Source organism: Mustelus asterias, chromosome 19, assembly GCF_964213995.1.
Source record: "Mustelus asterias chromosome 19, sMusAst1.hap1.1, whole genome shotgun sequence".
In the NCBI taxonomy this organism is placed as follows: domain Eukaryota; kingdom Metazoa; phylum Chordata; class Chondrichthyes; order Carcharhiniformes; family Triakidae; genus Mustelus; species Mustelus asterias.
Genome location: NC_135819.1, coordinates 31253074 through 31272985, shown reverse-complemented (window position 1 = coordinate 31272985; position 19912 = coordinate 31253074). Strand labels below are relative to the sequence as shown.

The following is a 19912-nucleotide window of genomic DNA, read 5'->3' as shown; positions in this document are numbered from 1 at the left end:
AACGGCAGAGAAGCTGAAATCAGAGGGTAAACTGTGACAGATGAAGATGTGGGGGGAGTAGGGTGATGGGTGGGAGAGAGGTCAAATTGAGAAAAAGGGGGATAAAGTAGGGGGGAGGAAGAAAAATGAAGAAAGACCATAAAGAAATAAAAGGGAGAGAACAGCTAAAAATTAAATGAAAACAAAGGGGTGGAGGTGGGGTAGAGCAAATCATCTGAAGTTGTTGAACTCAACGTTGAGACCGGAAGGCTGTAACGTGCCTAGCCGGAAGATGAGATGCTGTTCCTCCAGTTTGCGTTGAGATTCACTGGAACATTGCAGCAGGCCAAGGACAGACATGTGGCCATGGGAGCAGGATCGTGTGTTAAAATGGCAGCAACCGGAAGGTCAGGGTCCTGATTGAGCACAGACCGAAGGTGCTCAGCAAAGCGATCACCAAGTCTACGCTTGGTCTCTCTGATATAGAGGAGACCACATTGGGAGCAGCGAATGCAATCGACCAAATTGAAAGAGGGGCAAGTGAAACGCTGCTTAACCTGGAATGAGTGTTTTGGACCTTGGATGGTGAACATGAAAGAGGTAAAGGGACAGGTGTTACACCTTCTGCGATTGCATGGGAAGGTGCCATGAGTGACGGGAGAGGTGTTGGGTATAGTGGAGGGGTGGACTAGGTTATCCCAGTGGGAACGGTCTCTGCAGAATGCTGACAGAGGGAGTGAAGGGAAGATGTGTTTGGTGGTGGTATCATGCTGGAGTTGGCGAAAATGGTGGAGGATTATGCTTTGCATGCGGAGGCTGGTGGGGTGAAATGTGAGAACAAGGGGGACTCTATCCTTGTTCTGGGAGGGAGGGGAGGGGGTGAGGGTCATGGCACAGGAGATGGACTGCACGCTGTTGAGGGCCCTGTCGACAACTGTAGATAGGAATCCATGGTGGAGGAAAAAGGAGCACATATTAGATGCATCACTTTGGAAAGTGGCATCAGCGGAACAAATGTGACGGAGGTGAAGGAGCTGAGAGAAAGGGATGGAGTCCTTACAGGATGTGGGGTGTGAAGAGCTGTAGTCCAGATAGCTGTGGGAGTCAATGGGCTTGTAATGGATATTGGTAGATAGTCTGTTGCCAGAAATGGAGTAAGAAGTTTAACAACACCAGGTTAAATTCCAACAGGTTTATTTGGTAGCAAAAGCCACACAAGCTTTCGGAGCCTTAAGCCTCTTCTTCAGGTGAAGATGAGATGGCGGCGAGAGACATACGGTGGACATAGCCTTCCCTGAGTATGCTACCTACCAGCGAAAAACCGCACCGACCTCCTCAGAAGACAAACACGGGACACGGTGGACAGAGTACTCTTCGTCGTCCAGTACTTCCCCGGAGCGGAGAAGCTACGACACCTTCTCCGGAGCCTTCACCGTGTCATCGATGAAGACGAACATCTCGCCAAGGCCATCCCCACACCCCCACTTCTTGCCTTCAAACAACCGCACAACCTCAAACAGACCATTATCCGCAGCAAACTACCCAGCCTTCAGGAGAACAGTGACCACGACACCACACAACCCTGCCACAGCAACCTCTGCAAGACATGCTGGATCATCGACACGGATGCCATCATCTCACGTGAGAACACCATCCACCAGGTACACGGTACCTACTCTTGCAACTTGGCAAATCTTGTCTACCTGATGCGCTGCAGGAAAGGATGTCCCGAGGCATGGTACATTGGGGAGACCATGCAGACACTACGAAAACAGATGAATGAACACCGCTCGACAGTCACCAGGCAGGAGTGTTCTCTTCCTGTTGGGGAACACTTCAGCAGTCACGAGCATTCAGCCTCTGATTTTCGGGTAAGCATTCTCCAAGGCGGCCTTCACGACACACGACAACGCAGAATCGCTGAGCAAAAACTGATAGCCAAGTTCCACACACATGAGGACGGCCTCAACCGGTATCTTGGGTTCATGTCACACTATCTGTAACCCCCACGACTTGCCTGGGCTTGCAAAATCTCACTAACTGTCCTGGCTGGAGACAATACACACCTCTTTAACCTGTGCTTAACCCTCTCTCCACTCACATTGTCTGTACCATTAAGACTTGATTACCTGTAAAGACTCGCATTCCAACCATTATCTTGTAAATTAAGTTTGTGTCTATATATGCCCTGTTTGTGAACACGACTCTCACTCACCTGATGAAGGAGCAGCGCTCCGAAAGCTTGTGGCTTATGCTACCAAATAAACCTGTTGGACTTTAACCTGGTGTTGTGAGACTTACTGTGCTACCTTTGGCCATGACAAGCTTTGCAACATCCTAAGGACATTCAAAGCTTAAATGTAAATGTCGTCTATTTTTTGTTCATATGAGATTATCCCAAAGTTGTGAAACTGTGCAATAATTCTGGCTATGCATACGCTGAGGTTTCATTGTCTCCCAGTGTTTGACTAAGTGGGTGTAAAAAGGATTCGCACCCACAGGGGGACTTGCCCTGATTACAGTATCTGGAACATGCTGTATCTGATGTGCCAGAAAGTGTGTGTTGTAAACTGGCTCTGATTCTATCTGGGTGTGAACCTTGAGCGCTGTAACCTGCAGGGATACCCAATGCTGGAAAGCGGGGTTAGGCTGAGTGGCCTGTTTCTGTGCTGTCATCCTTCTCTACTTCTATGATTCTAAAGACAGATAATGAAATGTAAACGTTTGGAAGGAATGTATAATTGGCCCATACTGTTCCTGCCAGACCTTCCCCATTGGTGGCCATTTTAGGTTTGGGTGTATTCCAGTGAGGCTGAGAGGCTACTTGGGGGTGAGTTAACATCGAGGAAATGAGTGCAGCTTCAGGTATAACTCTGGTTTGCACGCACATATACAGAGACACACATACACATGTGTGCACATACAGACGCACACAGCCACACACGTAAGGAAAGTCCAAACAGATCTTTCCAGTACAGACAATATTGAAATGCCAATCACCATTGTGCTTCAGCTGTGTACAGCGCGCTTTGATAGCTCAGTAAACCCGACTCACAAAGCATGTAGGCTGTGATGGTCTTGTTTGTGTTGTGATATATCCATCATTCCAATCACTAACTGCTCTCTTATCTCCTTTTGTGTTACTCACTCTCTAACAGTCGCTTAGCTCAGAAGGAGATCATTTACTTCAGCAATGCAATTGGCGTTAATCCTTTTCATATTTAATGATATTTTGTTCTAGGGTGATGCTGAAAAAATATACTTATTCTTTTTGGAAAGAACAGAAAAGCTATTTGTTTTTAATTCCGTATGTGAACAGCGGAGGTCGAATTTGCCTTTAATCCCCTCACTCTTCTGCCCAGGACGATGTTGCGGAGGTCTCGAGTATAGTGTCCACTCACTCGGTGATTGAAAGAGATTCTCAGCTAAAGGGATTACAGGAACACACTCACTCCTCTAATTCCCGGTTGCAACTGTGTGAACTAATACCCCTGAGATACGGATTCAAACCTCCCCACTGCTGAGTTATATTTAATTCCTAAATCTGGAGTCTGGCCTCAGTAATAGTAATCTGAAAACAATAGGATTGTCCCACCTGGTTCACTAATGTCCTTTAGGGAAGGAAATCTGCTGTCCTTATCCGGTCTGGCCTACATGTGACTCCAGAGCCCCAGCAATGTAGTTGACTTTTAGCTGCCCTCTGAAATGGCCGAGCGAGACACTCAGTAAGAGTAGAACCAGACAGAACCCACCATCAAACTACCCACATGGACTGCATTGGCTCAAGATGGCAGCCCACCACCACCTCCATAGAACCTACAGTGCAGAAAGAGGCCATTCAGCCCATCGAGCCTGCACCGACAACAATCCCACCCAGGCCCTATCCCCGTAACCCCGCATGTTTACCCTGCTAGTCCCCCTGACACTAAGGGACAATTTAGCATGGCCAATCACGCAGACACGGGGAGCACCCGAGGCCGGAATTGAACCTGGGTCCCTGGCGCTGTGGGGCAGCAGTGCTAACCACTGTGCCATCCCACTCTGGTTGGAGGAAATTTCTACTCGTCCATCCAGTGATGTGTCAGGCAAACAGTGTGACAGATAGAGATAGTGGAGGGGACCAGAGTGGTGGAGGTGGTGAGATAGTGGTGGTACAAACGGAAATGGATTTTGGTTCTGTGACAGATCAGCCTGTAATAACTACTGAACATTGCAGTTTGCAGCATTCCTGTCTAATGTAAGGATTTTCCAGTTATTATACAGTGGTGTGTTACACTTACTGCGTGTCACAGCTTGCCGCACTCTCTTTGGTAATCGAAAGGGATGAAAATTGGCGCGCAGATTTGGAAGGAAAATGAAACTGCAACACGGACAATTGTGTGTGAAACCCTCAGTGGGTGAAAGTATAACGGGTCCGAATCGATGGGGGACATGGTTCCTTTGCGCCTGTTTTATTTAAGATGCTCCAGCGTACGATTTGAATGTTTATTGGTGTAGATGATAGTGTGCTGACCTGTCGATGACCCCCTGCTAGCTCCTGTGTCTTTAATGATCCTGATCGGGGCCTGGCCACTTGTTGATCCTGGTATTTTCCTGTCTGTTTGTGAAGAGATTACTACACTGCTCAGTCAAACCAGATTACTGTAACAAAGCAGGCACCAATCAGCGGCCGGATTATGTGGTATTAAATCTCTCAAGTGACTTATTTCCACGCAGGGAATGCAAATTAACAGTGACCTATTTTGTGAATAATTGTTTTACTGACAAATACCTAGAAAACCTGCTGGTCCCTTTAATCAATTCCCAGAAATGCCGTCTCTGGCTGTTTAAAGCTTTCTAAATCTTTCGCTTAACGACAAGTGGGTTATTTTTCACTCTATGATCCTGGCAGGGTGGAGTTTAAAATTTAACAAGTTCGTTTAAGCGGAGCCCATGGTTGAAAAATGCCAATTGGATTAGAAGAGATAACAGTGGAGGAAGACTTTCCTTCTGTCTCTCATCTGTGCTGTGTTTGAATTGGGGAGTGTCAGATTCTGACATTGGATGGGAAAGTCTCCCCCCAACCCCCGAACTCCCCGCTTTCAGTTCCACACAATAGGTCGAGTATCCGATATTCCAAAACCGTCCGCGTTTCAGATTTCCGATTGTTCCAGTTTTCAGATAAAAGCCCAGGCCTACTTGCATCACCATAGCAGAAGCCTAGGCTAGTGATAGTCTAAAGTCAATAAAATGGCTAGAAAATTAAGACGTATCACTGAAAAATAAATATAGGGTGCCTGTAATAAACTCCCACCCATAGCACCATCTATGGCTCTGCTTGTTGGGGAAGTTTTGCAAGATAAACAGTGCAGACAAATGGCTAGACTTCCTGTGCTAAAGATGGGGCTTGTGTTGTCTCGGGTCAGAGACTTCTCTGGCTAAAGGTCAGGTTTGTGTTGTCTCGGGTCAGAGACTTCCCTGGCTGAAGGTTGGGTCGGCGAGGTTGTACTGTGCTGCTGTGGGACTGCAGTCACAGAGATCAGGCCAATGGAGGCAGGAGGGCCCGGAAATTAGCCTAGGTGAGTGTCAGCTGGATTGCGGGCATGTTCCTGCCCCAAGTGCCAATCCACTCTGAGATTGGGGGGTTTGAGGGTGACGTCTACCCAACGACAATGGGTGGCCCTATTAGGCCAATTAAATAAAAGTAAAATGCTCTGAAAGAGAGTGCTCGGGACTCGAAACGTTGACTCTGTTTTGTTCATTCAGCAGTAAGGATAGTCCAGTAGACAAAAAGCTGTACTCCTGTACACAAGAAGCAGGACAAATCCAACCCGGCCAATTACCACCCAGTCTACTCTTGATCATCAGGAAAGTGATGGAAGGGGGTCATCAACAGTGCTATCAAGCAGCAGCTGCTCAGCAATAACCTGCTCAGTGACGCACTGTTTGTGTTTCGCCAGGGTCATTCAGCTCCTGACCTCATTACAGCCTTGGTTCAAACATGGACAAAAGCGCTGAATTCCAGAGGTGAGGTGACAGTGACAGTCCTTGACATCAAGGCCGCATTTGACTGAGTGTGGCATCAAGGAGCCTTAGCGAAACTGGAATCAATGGGTATCGGGGGTAAAACTCTCCGCTGAATGGAGTCATACCTGGTACATAGGAAGATGGTTGTGGTTGTGGAGGGTCAGTCATCTCAGCTCCAGGACATCTCTGCAGGAGTCCCTCAGGGTAGTGTCCTAGGCCCAACCATCTTCAGCTGCTTCATCAATGACCTTCCTCTGTCATAAGGTCAGAAGTGGGGATGTTCGCCGATGATTGCACAATGTTCAGCACCATTCGCGATTCCTCAGATACTGACGCAATTCATGTACAAATGCAACAAGATCTGGACAATATCCAGGCTTCAGCTGACAAGTGGCAAGTAACATTCACACCACACAAATGCCGGGCAATGACCATCACCAATAAGAGACACTCTAACCACCACACTTTGACATTCAATGGGTGTAACCATCACTGAATCCCACACTGTCAACATCTTTGGGGTTACCATTGACCAGAAATTCAACTGGACTCACCACATAAACATAGTGGCGACAAGAGCAGGTCAGAGGCTAGGTATACTGCAACGCGTAACTCATCTCCTGACTCCCCAGAGCCTATCCAGCATCTACAAGGCACAAGTCAGGAGTGTGATGGAATACTCCCCACTTGCCTGGATGGGTGCAGCTCCAACAACACTCAAGAAGCTCAACACCATCCAGGACAAAGCAGCCCACTTGATTGGCACCACATCCACAAACATCCACTCCCTCCACCACCGACGCTCAGTAGCAGCAGTGTGTACTATCTACAAGATGCACTGCAGCAATTCACCGAAGATCCTTAGACAGCACCTTCCAAATTCACGACTACTTCCATCTAAAAGACAAGGGCAGCAGATACATGGGAACACCACCACCTGCAAGTTCCCCTCCAAGCCACTCACCATCCTGACTTGGAAATGCCGTTCCTTCGCAATCGTTGGGTCAAACTCCTGGAATTCCCTCCCTAACGGCATTGTGGGTCAACCCACAGAACATGGACTGCAGCGATTCAAGAAGGCAGCTCACCACCACCACCTCGAGGGCAACTAGGGATGGGCAATAAATGCTGGCCTAGCCAGCGACGCCCATGTCCCACGAATGAATAAAAAAAGTAGCAAGCAATAAAAGAACTAATTTCACACAGTAAATCAAAGAGAAAGGTTCAATAAAGAAACGTCATTACACCTCCCCACAATTCCCAAGTACTTTCTATTTATACCGAGTCAGCTGACCACCACCACCACTTTGCCATTGGCTACATTGTCTACTGGGGTCAGCTGACCCTCGCAGCATGTTACCATTGGCTACATTATAACGTGTTTCTCTCTCCATCGGCGCTGCCAGACTTTTCCAACACTTTCTGTTTTCAGGCCAATCGAATGGCGATTATGGTCACTCAGCAGAAACTGAGTAGAATTTTCCTCATGGTTTGTGGGTTCCCAACTGAGGTTTAAAAAAAAAAGAACCCAGCTGAGGATGGAGGCAGCCAGGCAATGAGGGAGCAGTGGTGGTGGGGAAGGGCACAGTCCTATCTGAGTAGGCATCCCACTTCCTCCACACTCCAAACCACAGTTGTTGGTCTATAGTTGTGACGTCTGGCCGCCCACTCTAAACTGAGAGCCTGCTGCAGTTCTTTGAAATGGAAAAGTTTAAACAGCTCTGTTCAGAGGCCACGTCCACCGTGAGGCACCCTCTCTCCCTCTCACCTGCATCGACAGCTCCCACTTTGGACAGTGGGTTTCTCAATTGTTTGATCATTTGGTTTATTATTGATGTATTCACATACAGTGAAAAATATTGTTTCTTGCGCGCTATACAGATAAAGCATACCGTTCATAGAGAAGGAAAGGAGAGTGTAGAATGTAGTGTTACAGTCATAGCTAGGGTGTAGAGAAAGATCAACTTAATGCGAGGTAGGTCCATTCAAACGTCTGATGGCAGCAGGGAAGAAGCTGTTCTTGAGTCGGTCGGTACGTGTTTCCAGACGATTGTGTCATTGCTGGAGACCCTCCTGCTCTCTTTGCAGGCACGGGAGCCTGCTACTGAGCTGCATTAAACAGCAAAACGTGCTCCCTGCCCACCACTTGGCCGTACCTTCACAGATCCTGCTGGACATCTGACACTGTACACACCGTGGATTCCGGATCCTGCAATGCGGAATCTGGACCCCAGAACAAAAATTGCACCTAGGTTCCCCGGATGATTAGACCAGTAACAACCACTGTACACTTCTGTACACCAAATCACCGTCCTTCCGAGAGCAAAGCTGTTAGTATTTCCACAGTCGCGCTTCTCTGTCTTGTTTGAGATTGCACTGTGCTGGTCATGTGAACTACCTACATATTTCAGGCACGTGTTTTGTGACGTTTCCACGTCTGGAACTAATTAGCCTTGGATTGATTCATTAAGAGAAGTTTCAGCGTGTTTGCAATCAAGCTAATGAAATGGCATTCTTGCTAATCCTCAGGTCAGTTACTCTGAGGCTTCCATTAGTACAAAAAGGATCATTTGTGACTCCTAAATTGGATGGAGATCAGTCGCGTTTAAATGCAGTGAGTTGCAAAGATTGAGTGTTCCAAAGAGGCATAAATTGAAATTTCTGCTGGGCTCTATTCCTTCCCTCTATTTCTTCGCCATTTTTTTCTTTCCTCCAGCTGCATTTCGCCCCCCCCACACCCATCGCCCACAGATCCAGATGTCGGTTCAGAGTCTGAGGAGCTGAATAAATGAAGACAGTGTATGATTTTCGGAACCAGTCATCTTGGCAGAGGGATCTATACACGGAGCGTATGTTGGGAGAAACACGAGGAGCTCAATCTGCACAGAAACATCTGGAGCTGATGAGCTTCACCCTGGAAATCCTCACCGAACCCAACTTGAGGAAAATAGAGGAGGTTTTGATTCATATTTTCGGGAAGGCTCCCACTGCATGTGAGCAGGGGAGGCTGGGAACTGTGCTTCTTTGAGGGAAGGAATGAAAGAGGTGAATTTGGATATTACAGCATCAGGGGCCTGGGTTCAAGTCCAGCCTCGGGTGACTATCTGTATGGTGTCTGCACGTTCTCCCCGTGTCTGCATGGGTTTCCTCCCACACTCCAAAGATGTGCAGGTTAGGTGGATTGGCCATGCTAAATTGCCCCTTAGTGTCTAAAGATGTGCAGGTTAGGTGGATTGGCTGTGCTAAATTGCCCCTTAGTGTCTAAAGATGTGCAGGTTAGGTGGATTGGCTGTGCTAAATTGCCCCTTAGTGTCTAAAGATGTGCAGGTTAGGTGGATTGGCTGTGCTAAATTGCCCCTTAGTGTCTAAAGATGTGCAGGTTAGGTGGATTGGCTGTGCTAAATTGCCCCTTAGTGTCTAAAGATGTGCAGGTTAGGTGGATTGGCCATGCTAAATTGCCCCCTTCGTGTACAAAGATGTGAGGGTCAGGTGGATAGTGATGGTAAATCGTGGGATTATGAGGATAGGCTAGAGGGGAGGGCCTGGGAGGTAAGATGCTCTTTCAGAGAGTTGGTGCAAGCTTGATGGGCCGAATGGCCTCTCTCTGCACTGTAGGGATTCTATTGACGAATTGGCCTGAGAGGGAACATATTTCAGAGTTTTACAGGATGTTCTTGATCATCTGACCAGAACAGTGGTAATTATTTGAAGGTGAGTTGGCCGGCCATGTCATTGCGCCCCGACCCACTGTGCATCCACTTAATTGTAGTAATTTATAACTCCATCAGTTCTCTAGTAACATCTCACCAACAAAAGATATTTATTTTCAAAAATGAACAACCTTTTGTGACGGCCTACTCCAGCCTGCTGTGTCTGTCAGTAATTACCTCATTGAAAAATATTTTTCAAATTTGCCAGACTTTGGAAGTGGCCTTCCTTTATCCTGCTTTGACTTCCTTTTCAAAGCTCACCAGAGATTGTTGTTTCTCAGTATTAGCACCTAAGCTGAACGCTGTTACTTTCCCAATGTCATTCTCCGATTTCCTCGTTTCCATCCCCAGTATTGCTGTCTGTTTGCAATCCCTCTTGTAAAACTCTTGCGGATGGCTTTTTGAAAATTGCCTCAAGCTGTTCCTTTCTCTGGAGAAAATCTGCCAGAGTTTTTTTTGTTTAAAAGTGGAGTGAGATCCACATCGCGTTCTGGTCTGGGTAAGTTGGCAATGGCCTGTGCAGATTTCAGCCAGGAAGTAGTGGCAGCTCTTCCAGTTACATTGCAAACTGCTTTACACTAACAATATCAATCTGATTTTATTTGTTAGTTCAGTGCGTTAGTGAGGACAATCCGCAACAGTTACTCGGCTCACAACTGTGACTTGGAACTCCAACTTGTCATCGGAGAACTTTCACAACACTGGATTGCCTACTTAATCATTCATTATTTTTTCTGCTACCCGTACTCTGATTGGTACAGGGTCCTGTTCACCCCTGTGCCCACTGGGCTATTTTGGCCCTCTGTAATTTATAATTCCTTGTGTTTGAACCTCTCCGTGGTCTCGCCTCTGTCTATCTCTGTGACATCCTTCAGCCTGATTGAACTCCTCCAATTCTGCTGCTGCCCCAATTTTCCTCACTCCCCCATTGTTGGGCATAATCTCGGCAACCTGGGCCTGAATTCTAGAACTCTCTCTCTCTCTCTCTTTCTCTTTTTTTCTCTCCTTTTTCTCTTTCTTTTTCCTCTCTCTTCCTTTTCAAAGTCACTCCTTAAAGCCTGGATCTCTGACCAAGCTATCAGTCCTTGATTATAATGTGGCTGAGTGCCATACTTGTCTAGGTGATGTTGCTATGAATCACTTTGGGACATTTTACCACATAAGGTGCTATTTAAATGCAGTTTATTGCCTGTTCCACTCTCTGTTTGCAAACCACTTCCTTAACGTATGGACATACCAAATAGGAGCAGAAGGAGGCCATTCGGCCCCTTGATCCTGCTCCACCATGCGCTAAGACCAGGCTGACCTGTTTGTGTTTCGGGTTCTACATTCCCATCCGTCCTGGATAACCTTTGACGAAGATTCGGCCAGTCTTTTTCCACTCTAACACCATCACCCTCCTGTTCACCCTCTCACCAGAACACTGAGAGAGTCCTTGTGGTTAATCCAGTGCCTGATCAGACACTCAACACTACATTTCACATCCAGTGAATGATTTTTACAGTGCAATCGCTGTCATACAGGCAAGTGAGCCAAAATCTTTGTACACAGCAAGATCCCACTAACAACATGTTAACTGGCTGATTGGTTAATCCGCTTTGGATGATGCTGCTTGAGATCTTATTGCTGGATAGAAAGCTGGTTACAAACCAGAGTAGGGCTACAGAATAGCTACTGTGAGTGGGAAGAGGTCTTGTGGCACAATGGGTAGCATCCCTACCTCTGGGCCAGAAGCTCTGGGTTCAAGTCCTACCCCAGGCCACGGAAGAACATAATGTGGCCAAACAGATTTATTATCAGCCTGTAAATGCTTCCAATACGCCTAATGGCAGGCGGTGAGAGTGGGAGAGTTTTCTGGTCAACCATCCCGCAGAAGGCTATGGCAAAATACTGCAGTACCTTGCCAAGCATGGACCAATCCAATGGAAGTTCCTGGTCGCTAATGCCCCCTTGGGGCCGGGGACCCAAAGGAGGAGGAGGAGAATGGGGAGTAGAGAAATGGTTTTCCACAGGGATCGGATGTACACAACTTGGAAATACGATTCTAAAATTTGGGAGCAGAATTCCTGTGTAGCACAGCTAGAAATTCCTAATTAATCAAGCTTTGTTGACCAGGTTACTTGGAGAACGCTTGTCTCTTTTCCAATCAGAGTATCATAGATTCTGGGTGGACCATGTCTGACCAATCTCTTTAACAGTTTTGAGGCAATGGCATCTTAAATGGACTATGTAAAACCGTAAGCCTGTACCGGAATGCAGAAAGTATTCAACAAGTTTCCTCTTTAAAGAAAAAACTTTCATATCATATATAATATATTTCACAGGGTGTTTCAAAGCTCTTTGATTTGATTTATTACTGTCACATGTTTGGGATACAGTGAAAAGTATTGTTTCTTGCACGCTATACAGACAAAGCATACCGTTCATAGAGTACATAGGGGAGAAGGAAAAGGCTGGGGTGCAGAATATAGAGTTACGGCTAAGGTTAGGGTGAAGAGAAAGATCAGCTTAATATATGATAGGTCCATTCAAAAGTCTGATGGCAGCAGGGAAGAAGCTGTTTTTGAGTTGGTTGGTACGTGACCTCAGACTTTTGTATCTTTTTCCCGACGGAAGAATTTGATTTTGATTTGATTTATTATTGTCACGTGTATTAGTATACTTTGAAATGTATTGTTTCTTGCCCGCTATACAAAGTATACCGTTCATAGAGAAGGAAAGGAGAGAGTGCAGAATGTAGCATTACAGTCATAGCTAGGGTGTAGAGAAAGATCAACTTAGTGCGCGATAGGTCCATTCTGACAGCAGCAGGGAAGAAGCTGTTCTTGAGCCGGTTGGTACGTGACCTCAGACTTTTGTATCTTTTTCCCGAAGGAAGAAGGTGGAAGAGAGAATGTCCGGGATGCGTGGGGTCCTTAATTATGCTGGCTGCTTTTCCAAGGCAGTGGGAAGTGTAGACGGAGTCAATGGATGGGAGGCTGGTTTGCATGATGGATTGGGCTACATTCAAGATTTTTTTGTAGTTTCTTGCGGTCTTGGGCAGAGGAGGAGCCATACCAAGCTGCGATACAACCAGAAAGAATGCTTTCTATGGTGCATCTGTAAAAGTTGGTGAGAGTCGCAGTGGACATGCCAAATTTCCTTAGTTTTCTGAGAAAGTAGAAGCATTGGTGGTCTTTCTTAACGATAGTGTTGACATGGAGGGACCAGGATAGGTTGTGGGTGATCCGGACATTTAGAAACGTGAACCCCGGCCAGTGTTGTTTAAGGGATGAATGTTGGCCGGTACATTGGGGAGAACTCTCCCGCTGTTCTTTAAACTCAAAGCTGTGAAGTTGCATCTGGAGAGTGGATTTGGAATTAGTTAAAAGATGGCGAGCACCATGTCATTGAAGAGGCTATCTGTCAGGATGCAGGTATTAAGTGGGGGTTCCCTAGGGATCAGCGTTGGAGTCATTAGTGTTTCATACACTCTACATCACTCAGCGCTGCAGTTGATGTGTGAGCCGGGATTATGTGCCCTTGAGTAGGATTAACCCAACAACCTATGGCCCGGGTGAGAGTTCTAATGAACAGACAAACTGATAAGTCACACACTCTGAACAGTCCAGCTCAGTGCTGTTCAATCCGTTTGCTGCTCGCGCAGACTTGTGATGAACTGATGCTCCTTAACAGCTGAGAGGTTTTATTCAGACTGACATTCGGATCCTGCAGCAGCTCAGCCGGCTGAGGGTGACCTCCCAGACTCTGGCATAATCCGAGGCCACACCGAGGTACAAGATCCTGCAGGAAAAACAATCCTTAACATTTGAACAAAACCTGCAGCCTCGCTTCCTTTCGGTATGTGGCAGAGAGGCTCCGAGTGAAGGGAGTGGAACCATGCTGAAATATTTAAGTTGCTGCACTCGATGCTGTGCAGTGATGGGTTGATGCTGCTGAAACTATTCATTGACAGAGCTGCTGTCATGGTGCACTGCGCTATATGACCGTCCTGTCTCTCAAAGCCAGCTCTGGGAGACTGTTACACGATTCCACTCCATCATTGCAAATATTCTGCATCACGTGGGCGGGACAGTGGCGCAGATTTACATAAGGAAGAATGGAAGGAGGCTTGAGCGCAGCATAAATGCCAGCATTGTTTTGTTGGGCCGAATGGTCTGAGTTTGAGTCATGTACTTTTGAGTTCTGAAGGGCGGCACAGTGGTTGGCACTGCCGCCTCACAGCACCAGAGACCCAGATTCGATTCCTGGTCTTGGGTGACTGTCTCTCTGTGTGGAGTTTGCACGTTCTCCCTGTGCGTATATGGGTTTTCTCCGGGTGCCCTGGTTTCCTCCCACAGTCCAAAGATGTGCAGGTTAGGTGGATTGACCATGGTAAATTGCCCCTTAGTGTCCCAAGATGTGTACATTAGATGGATTAGCCATGGTACATGTGTAGGCTTTGGGGATAGGGCAGGGGAGGGGGCCTGGATAAGATACTCTTATCAGTGAGTTGGTGCAGACTTGATGGGCTGAATGGCCATGTTCTGCATTATAGGGATTCTATGATTCTATCTCTGGGAGATTGTTACAGGATTCGCTCCATCATTGCACATATTTAGCACCATGTGGTGAGTAGTGATTTGATCACCACTGTCAAGTTTGGCAAACACCAAAATGCTGGACAATGTTGTGGGGTGTTTGCTACAGTGTGCGTTAATGAAGTCTTTTTAGGCTTCCATGGGTTAACTGTGAAACAAGCGCAGAAAGGGATGCAAGCTAAGAGCTGTCCACATTCTTCGTTCCAAACCTCACACTGACCCCTGGGCCTGGGTCATGTGCTCTCTTGCATCATTGTGTGGGCGGTACTGTACTCAATTAACCCTGTATGTGCCGAACCCTCATACTACACCTACCCCTAATTCTTTATCCAATGTATTTGGAGTTCTACCAGTTTTCTTGTTGTCTTTGATGTTGTTATTACTCCCATACATTTATACTGTTGTCACTACATTATCACAATGCCTACATTATCACTACCCCATCTCCCCCCTTGAATTTAAAGGTTCAGGTAGTCTGGGGGCTTTATAACCCTTCCACATCTGCTTCATTATTCTGTCGGAGGAGCGTTGAGCTCTGCAGCTGCCAGTTTGCCTGTTGTTTTGGAGATTGTGCTGGTGTTTGGGGATGCCTTTATTCTTTACTTCCATTCCTTCATGTTGATCCACGTTTGGTTGTTTTGGCTGTCTTGGCGGTTGGTGCTGCTCCAACTCGGGTCTTCGCAAGGTGGACAGAGATTGTGTTTGTCTCCTTTTTGCTTCTTTCACTTTGTCTGTTGTCGGATGGATTGCCTCAATGTCCTCTGTGGCTGAGGAAGAGCATTCCGGTGATGGGAATAAGGTTCAGTGGTGCACCTGGATTTGCCGCACTTGCTGGTTTCGGCAGGCCACGTGCAATGGTGGAGGGGCCATTTTAACAAAGGCTGCCTGGATTGGCTACCTACGGACTTCTTATCTTCAGCAATTTACTTTTGAAACTGTCAAATCATTCTGATTGTTTTTACCGAATTGGACAGTCGTAACATTCCCAGAATATCTAATACGTTTTTCTTTCTGGATGGACTTGCATCTTGTACACCACATGTTCAGGCTCTGACTCAGAGATTGGGTTTTAAACAAAGAACAATACAGCACAGGAACAGGCCCTTCAGTCCACCAAGCCTGTACCGTTAATGCCGTTTCTATCCCTTTGTTCACCTCCTGAGTTCACGGGTTTCTTTCAAACGGCATTTCTGACAGTGAGTTACTTTAAAGAACCCTCAGGAGTTGCTGCAGCCCGGAATTTTAAAAGATTTTGCCCACTCTTGCAGGTTCAGTCAACTATGCAGTCTGGATTGGGATGGTGAGGGGGTGGATTCAGTGGAATCTTCTGCTGCAGAAAGAAATTGTAAATCTCTGCCTCCAGCTTCCAGGTCTTTCTTTGGAACTTTGTCTGGTGATTTTCCCTCTGAGCCTCTGCTTCTTGTGGAGTTTCATTCAGGTCAGAATGCTTTGTTGAATTTTTCTTAGTCTCCCAGCATTTCAGTTTGTCTCTGCATTTTAGTGAGGTTCTGGGATAATATTCCCTCGCTGCCACTGAGTATTGGTTACAGATCAGTATGACTTAAAGAAGTCCTTGTTGTTCCTGTAGATTCACTATTAGCCTTTAATCACTAGAACAACTTACATATCTCCAGCAAAACGTATGAGTTTTTAAAGATTATTTATTAGTGTCACAAGTAGAATTGCATTAACACTGTAATGAAGCTACTGCGAAAATTCCGTAGTCGCCACACTCCAGCACATATTTGGGTACACTGAGGGAGAATTTAGCACGGCCGATCCACAGACAGTGAGTGACCCAAGCCCAGAATTGAATCCAGGTCCCTGGTGCTGTGAGGCAGCAGTGCTAACCACTGTGCCCCCTTGCTAGGAGTTATCTCCATGCTTAGGTCTTTATACATCTCTGCTCGACCCCACACTGACCCCTGGGTCTCGGTCATGTGCTTTCTTCCAGGGCGTACAGTGGCACAGTGGCTAACACTGCTGCCTCACAGCACCAGGGACCTGGGTTCGATTTCCGGCTTGGGTCACTGTCTGTGCGGGGTTTGTACGTTCTCCCTGTGTCTGCGTGGGTTTCCTCCAGGTGCTCCGGTTTCCTCCCACAGTCCGGAAGACGTGCTGGTTAGGGTGCATTGGCCGTGCTAAATTCTCCCTCGGTGAACCCAAACAGGCGCTGGCGACTAGGGGATTTTCACAGTAACTTCATTGCAGTGTTAATGTAAGCCTACTTGTGATGCTAATAAATAAAGCACAACTTAAACATCAGTGTGTGGGTGGCACGGTGCTTAGTCGTACATTAACCCTGTATGTGCTGGACTTTTATAGGAGAGATAACGGTGGCCTTAATGACATGCTGTGATTGGATGGGACTGTGACCAATGATCCGTGTTGTGCTATTGGGTGTGATTGTTTTTGGTGCAATGTGATTGGGCCACAGCTTTAAGGCAATAACATTTTGTGAAAAGTTATTGGAAAAACAAAACTGGAAAATAACCAATTAGAAAGGAAAATAAAAGGCACTTAACCAATGAGGAAAAACGTGAACACGTTCACAGTGGATGTTGGTGTACTTGTGTACATGGCCATTCCTCCCCCCACCTCCTTACCCTTGTCTACTCTTCCATCCCAGCCGCTCACCATCCCAATCCTGCCCCACCCCCCTCACCCCATCCCAATCCTGCCCCACCCCCCTCACCCCATCCCAATCCTACTCCACCCCACCCCCCCAATTTCAAATCCCAGGCTAGGTTAGCACAGGGGGAGAAAACGGGTTAGTCAGTGATGGACACTACACAGAGCTTCACTCTGAGTGAAGTAAGAGGGAATGATGCTGGGCAGGATTCTCCAGCCCCGCTCGCCCCAAGACTGGAAAATCCCACCCAAGGTCAATGGACCTTTGCATGGTCCGTGTCCTGCTCGCTACCATTCCTGCAGCGGGCGGGACGGGAAAATTCCACGGCTGAGTGAGTAACAGAGGTTATTTTATCTCTGGGTGGATGTGGGTTTGGGTGCCATTCAGCCCGGAGTGTGAACTGCTCCGGCGCTTTGCCGGCTCAGAATCTGGGGAGCTCCCTCTAAAAGATGGGCATTTGTCTGAATTTTACAAGCAGCTCTGACTGTTGTTGTAAAAGTGGCACCATCAGACTGACGGGCTGTCTCGCTCCTTTTGTCATTTTATACTTTGCGATCCAGAGGGTAAAATAGTGCTGAGGGCAATTTGCATGAAAAGGGGTGTATTGTAGTGGTGTGAAGTGGCTGTCCCTATTCACACTATACAATAGCAGCTTTAATGGGGCTTTAATGTGTCATCATTAAGCAGTGTTGAATGGCAATGTTACAACCCCCAGCAGTTGTCTGTTGCTGTCCATTCCAACCAGGGAAGGCGATGGAAGCTTAGAGAATGCCAGAATTGAGTGCACAACATTACTTCTTAAAAGCTATTTTCCCCTCTGACTTACATCCTCAGTGTCTCCTACAGGCGGCTTTGTGAAAAAGGCTATTTTATTCAGCAAATAAGATGGCCACGTCAACATGGGGGTCCGATTTTACCAAACTTTCGTGCCTGTTTTCGGGCGTGAAATCGTGGTAAAGTTGGGCGTCGGGCCTAAAACGCGGTCCAGACCCGACCCAAGGCCAATCGCACCTTTACCAACAGCCGATCCGGGCGCCGATCCGGCGCGTGCCCGAATTGGCCAGCGGGCCGATTTAAATGCATTTGCATGCAATTAAATCAGCATAATGAAGCCCGTGTCCAATTTACCCAAGGATTCCCACTTTACGAGGCTCCGATTCGATCGGCGCCCGCGCATTTACCGTGTTGCTGAATTCACGTCCGATAGGGCATCAACTCAGCAACTGAATCGCCAAATCGCCCCCGACCAGCCTTCGCGGACCGCCCCCGCGAACCACCCCGGCGGCCCACCCCCCCCCCCCCCCCCCCCCCCCCCCGGTCGGACCACCCTGGGACGCAGGCCCCGCCAGCAGCCCCCCCTGGGATTGGACTCCCAGGCCCCCGACCTACCTTGATCTCTGGTGTCCGTCGAAAACATCTTGCGATCCTGGATCCTGGCCTTGCTCCGGGGGATGGGTAGGATGACGTCTCTTCACTGAGGTGGGGGGGGGGGGGGGGGGGGGTAGGAGGGGGCGGAGACGTCACATCCCACCCCCCCCCTCAGGGAAGAGATGTCACATCCCCCCACTGTCTGCCCCCCCCCCCCCCACCCCGGGAAGCGACATCACATCACCCCCCTGCCCCCCCCCCTCCCCCCACCAGGGAAAGTCAAAGGCAGCGCAGACAGCAGTGCTGTCAGTGCTGCCTTTGACTTTCGCGCTTGGGCGCGCTGAGTGCCGAACGCTTCGAAGTGCGCATGCGCAGTTCTGCGCTCCGACAGATACAAATGCGCTAGGCCCCGCCCACTGGACCCCGCGCCGAAAAAAGGTGTATGGGTGCGCTGGAGCGCGGCTGCCGGGCGCGGGTCTGATTTACGACCGCACCCGGCACTTAGAGCCGATTTGGTAAAATCGGCCCTCTGGACTTGGTGTGAAGTAAGTCAGGGCGCTAAATTACACTCCGCTTGGATTAATTTGTATTCGTCCATTATAGACTCCGACATGATTGTTTTTACAGACAAGTGCTGCTTTCCCAGAACCGTCTCGCAGCTAAAAGATTCTGGAGCTGAACAAAAAGATGTGTGTTTGAGCTTTCTGAAAGAAATTGGTCAAAATCCTAGCGTGCAATCACGTTTTTAACCCCAGCCCCCTTCATCAGAACATCCTACAGACGATTGGAAGCTGGATCTCGATGACCTTTTAACCCCGATCTTGCTCTGACGGAATGTTGGTGACTCCATTTTGGTCTATGACCACTGACTGGCACTGCTGCCTCACAGCGCCAGGGACCCCGGGTTCAGTTCCGGCTTCGGCTCACTGTCTGTGTGGAGTTTGTACATTCTCCCTGTGTCTGCGTGGGTTTCTTCCCATAGTCCAAAGATCTGCCGGTTAGGTTGATTCATAGAATCATAGAATCCCTACAGTGCAGAAGGAGGCCATTCGGCCCATCGAGTCTGCACCGACCACAATCCCACCCAGGCCCTACCCCCACATATTTTACCCGCTAATCCCGCCAGCCTACGCACCCCAGGAATCTAAGGGGCAATTTTTAACCTGGCCAATCAACCTAACCTGCACATCTTTGGATTGTGGGAGGAAACTGGAGCACCCGGAGAAAACCCACGCAGACACGAGGAGAATGTGCAAACTCCACACAGAGAGTGACCCGAGCCGGGAATCGAACCCGGGACCCTGGAGCTGTGAAGCAGCAGTGCTAACCACTGTGCTACCATGCCGCCCCCCTCAAGGAAGGGGGCGCTGATTGGCCATGCTAAATTGCCCATTAGTGTTAGAGCGTTTAGCAGGGTAAATAGGTGGGGTTACAGGGATAGGTCCTGGGTGGGATTGTTGTTGGTGCAGACTCGATGGGCTGAATGGCCTCTTTGTGCTCTGTAGGGATTCTATGGTTCTATACTATGACCACTTTCATTGGTGCGCTGGCAATGTAGACTTTTGGTTTGGTAGCAGCATTTAATTCCTGAACCACTGATGAGGACAACGTTACATTTCTGTGGCACCTTTATGGTT

The 19912-nt window shown here is 48.0% G+C and overlaps 1 protein-coding gene across 5 annotated transcripts in view; it reads left to right on the top strand.

The window, feature by feature from the left end:
- The window catches only part of rassf8b (Ras association domain family member 8b), a 142930-nt gene that overhangs the window by 64228 nt on the left and 58790 nt on the right, over window positions 1–19912 (top strand). The window contains exon 1 of one of the 5 annotated variants that reach the window (XM_078235292.1): window positions 8785–9030. The exons of the other annotated variants lie outside the window; for them this stretch is intronic. The gene's annotated coding sequence lies outside the window, so the exon portion shown is untranslated. Of the gene's footprint in view, window positions 1–8784; window positions 9031–19912 lie in introns of those variants that run through there. 5 annotated transcript variants of the gene reach the window in all.